Below are 4722 nucleotides of genomic sequence, written 5' to 3' on the forward strand. Positions count from 1 at the left end.
GCTTCGGAACTTTTAAATATCTTGATATATCTCGAGAACTACGCATCTGATCAAAAAATATCATAGAACATGAAAAGTAGGAAACATAATTCTCTATAAAAAACGTCTCTTAACATTTTGCCATAGCTCGCTTCGTTTCCGAGATATTTGCAGATTCAGCTCAAAGGAACTGGCCTGACGGACATATTTCGAGATATTTCTTCTTCTTGTTGTTCTTCCTCTGCACAGCTAAGCTGGAAGTGGCATTTGCAGCTCGCAATAGTGCAGAGTTATCTCAAAGAAAGGGGCCACGGTGTTTCTGTATCTCTATTATGTTGGTGCGGCTTCGGAACTTTTAAATATCTTGATATATCTCGAGAACTACGCATCTGATCAAAAAATATCATAGAACATAAAAAGTAGGAAACTTAATTCTCTACAAAAAAGGTCTCTTAACATTTTGCCATAGCTCGCTTCGTTTCCGAGATATTTGCAGATATATCTCAAGGGAAGGGGCCTGACGGACATATTTCGAGATATTTCTTCTTCTTGTTGTTCTTCTTCTGCACAGCTAAGCTGGAAGTGGCATTTACAGCTCGCAATAGTGCAGAGTTATGTCAAAGAAAGGGGCCACGGTGTTTCTGTATCTCTATTATGTTGGTGCGGCTTCGGAACTTTTAAATATCTTAATATATCTCGAGAACTACGCATCTGATCAAAAAATATCATAGAAGATAAAAAGTAGGAAACTTAATTCTCTACAAAAAAGGTCTCTTAACATTTTGCCATAGCTCGCTTCGTTTCCGAGATATTTGCAGATTCAGCTCAAAGGAACTGGCCTGACGGACATATTTCGAGATATTTCTTCTTCTTGTTGTTCTTCCTCTGCACAGCTAAGCTGGAAGTGGCATTTGCAGCTCGCAATAGTGCAGAGTTATCTCAAAGAAAGGGGCCACGGTGTTTCTGTATCTCTATTATGTTGGTGCGGCTTCGGAACTTTTAAATATCTTGATATATCTCGAGAACTACGCATCTGATCAAAAAATATCATAGAACATAAAAAGTAGGAAACTTAATCCTCTACAAAAAAGGTCTCTTAACATTTTGCCATAGCTCGCTTCGTTTCCGAGATATTTGCAGATATATCTCAAGGGAAGGGGCCTGACGGACATATTTCGAGATATTTCTTCTTCTTGTTGTTCTTCTTCTGCACAGCTAAGCTGGAAGTGGCATTTACAGCTCGCATTAGTGCAGAGTTATCTCAAAGAAAGGGGCCACGGTGTTTCTGTATCTCTATTATGTTGGTGCGGCTTCGGAACTTTTAGATATCTTGATATATCTCGAGAACTACGCATCTGATCAAAAAATATCATACAACATAAAAAGTAGGAAACTTAATTCTCTGCAAAAAAGGTCTCTTAACATTTTGCCATAGCTCGCTTCGTTTCCGAGATATTTGCAGATTTATCTCAAGGGAAGGGGCCTGACGGACATATTTCGAGATATTTCTTCTTCTTGTTGTTCTTCTTCTGCACAGCTAAGCTGGAAGTGGCATTTGCGGCTCGCACTAGTGCAGAGTTATCTCAACGAAAGGGGCCACGGTGTTTCTGTATCTCTATTATGTTGGTGCGGCTTCGGAACTTTTAAATATCTTGATATATCTCGAGAACTACGCATCTAATCAAAAAATATCATAGAACATAAAAAGTAGGAAACTTAATTCTCTACAAAAAAGGTCTCTTAACATTTTGCCATAGCTCTCTTCGTTTCCGAGATATTTGCAGATTTATCTCAAGGGAAGGGGCCTGACGGACATATTTCGAGATATTTCTTCTTCTTGTTGTTCTTCTGCACAGCTAAGCTGGAAGTGGCATTTGCAGCTCGCAATAGTGCATAGTTATCTGAAAGAAAGGGGCCACGGTGTTTCTGTATCTCTATTATGTTGGTGCGGCTTCGGAACTTTTAAATATCTTGATATATCTCGAGAACTACGCATCTAATCAAAAAATATCATAGAACATAAAAAGTAGGAAACTTAATTCTCTACAAAAAAGGTCTCTTAACATTTTGCCATAGCTCTCTTCGTTTCCGAGATATTTGCAGATTTATCTCAAGGGAAGGGGCCTGACGGACATATTTCGAGATATTTCTTCTTCTTGTTGTTCTTCTTCTGCACAGCTAAGCTGGAAGTGGCATTTGCAGCTCGCAATAGTGCAGAGTTATCTCAAAGAAAGGGGCCACGGTGTTTCTGTATCTCTATTATGTTGGTGCGGCTTCGGAACTTTTAGATATCTTGATATACCTCGAGAACTACGCATCTGATCAAAAAATATCATAGAACATAAAAAGTGGGAAACTTAATTCTCTACAAAAAAGGTCTCTTAACATTTTGCCATAGCTCGCTTCGTTTCCGAGATATTTGCAGATTTATCTCAAGGGAAGGGGCCTGACGGACATATTTCGAGATATGTCTTCTTCTTGTTGTTCTTCTTCTGCACAGCTAAGCTGGAAGTGGCATTTACAGCTCGCAATAGTGCAGAGTTATCTCAAAGAAAGGGGCCACGGTGTTTCTGTATCTCTATTATGTTGGTGCGGCTTCGGAACTTTTAAATATCTTGATATATCTCGAGAACTACGCATCTGACCAAAAAATATCATAGAACATAAAAAGTAGGAAACTTAATTCTCTACAAAAAAGGTCTCTTAACATTTTGCCATAGCTCGCTTCGTTTCCGAGATATTTGCAGATATATCTCAAGGGAAGGGGCCTGACGGACATATTTCGAGATATTTCTTCTTCTTGTTGTTCTTCTTCTGCACAGCTAAGCTGGAAGTGGCATTTACAGCTCGCAATACTGCAGAGTTATCTCAAAGAAAGGGGCCACGGTGTTTCTGTATCCCTATTATGTTGGTGCGGCTTCGGAACTTTTAAATATCTCGATACATCTCGAAAACTACGCTTCTGATCAAAAAATATCATAGAACATAAATTGTAGGAAACATAATTCTCTACAAAAAACGTCTCTTAACATTTTGCCATAGCTCGCTTCGTTTCCGAGATATTTGCAGATTCAGCTCAAAGGAACTGGCCTGACGGACATATTTCGAGATATTTCTTCTTCTTGTTGTTCTTCCTCTGCACAGCTAAGCTGGAAGTGGCATTTGCAGCTCGCAATAGTGCAGAGTTATCTCAAAGAAAGGGGCCACGGTGTTTCTGTATCTCTATTATGTTGGTGCGGCTTCGGAACTTTTAAATATCTCGATATATCTCGAAAACTACGCTTCTGATCAAAAAATATCATAGAACGTAAATTGTAGGAAACATTATTCTCTACAAAAAAGGTCTCTTAAGATTTTGCCATAGCTCGCTTCGTTTCCGAGATATTTGCAGATTTATCTCAAGGGAAGGGTCCTGATGGACATATTTCGAGATATTTCTTCTTCTTGTTGTTCTTCTTCTGCACAGCTAAACTGGAAGTGGCATTTCCAGCTCGCAATCGTGCAGAGTTATCTCAAAGAAAGGGGCCACGGTGTTTCTGTATCTCTATTATGTTGGTGCGGCTTCGGAACTTTTAAATATCTTGATATATCTCGAGAACTACGCATCTGATCAAAAAATATCATAGAACATAAAAAGTAGGAAACCTAATTTTCTACAAAAAAGGTCTCTTAACATTTTGCCGTAGCTCGCTTCGTTTCCGAGATATTTGCAGATTTATCTCAAGGGAAGGGGCCTGACGGACATATTTCGAAATATTTCTTATTCTTGTTGTTCTTCTTCTGCACAGCTAAGCTGGAAGTGGCATTTGCAGCTCGCAATAGTGCCGAGTTATCTCAAAGAAAGGGGCCACGGTGTTTCTGTACCTCTATTATGTTGGTGCAGCTTCGGAGCTTTTAAATATCTTGATATATCTCGAGAACTACGCATCTGATCAAAAAATATCATGGAACATAAAAAGTAGGAAACTTAATTCTCTCCAAAGAGGTCTCTTAACATTTTGCCATAGCTCGCTTCGTTTCCGAGATATTTGCAGATATATCTCAAGGGAAGGGGCCTGACGGACATATTTCGAGATATTTCTTCTTCTTGTTGTTCTTCTTCTGCACAGCTAAGCTGGAAGTGGCATTTGCGGCTCGCACTAGTGCAGAGTTATCTCAAAGAAAGGGGCCACGGTGTTTCTGTATCCCTATTATGTTGGTGCGGCTTCGGAACTTTTAAATATCTTGATATATCTCGAGAACTACGCATCTGATCAAAAAATATCATAGAACATAAAAAGTAGGAAACTTAATTCTCTACAAAAAAGGTCTCTTAACAATTGGCCATAGCTCGCTTCGTTTCCGAGATATTTGCAGATTTATCTCAAGGGAAGGGGCCTGGCGGACATATTTCGAGATACTTCTTCTTCTTGTTGTTCTTCTTCTGCACAGCTAAGCTGGAAGTGGCATTTGCGGCTCGCACTAGTGCAGAGTTATCTCAAAGAAAGGGGCCACGGTGTTTCTGTATCCCTATTATGTTGGTGCGGCTTCGGAACTTTTAAATATCTCGATATATCTCGAAGACTACGGTTCAGATCAAAAAATATCATAGAACATAAATTGTAGGAAACATAATTCTCTACAAAAAACGTCTCTTAACATTTTGCCATAGCTCGCTTCGTTTCCGAGATATTTGCAGATTTATCTCAAGGGAAGGGGCCTGACGGACATATTTCGAGATATGTCTTCTTCTTGTTGTTCTTC

The sequence above is a fragment of the Osmia lignaria genome, unplaced genomic scaffold, assembly GCF_051020975.1.
Source record: "Osmia lignaria lignaria isolate PbOS001 unplaced genomic scaffold, iyOsmLign1 scaffold0013, whole genome shotgun sequence".
NCBI lineage: Eukaryota > Metazoa > Arthropoda > Insecta > Hymenoptera > Megachilidae > Osmia > Osmia lignaria.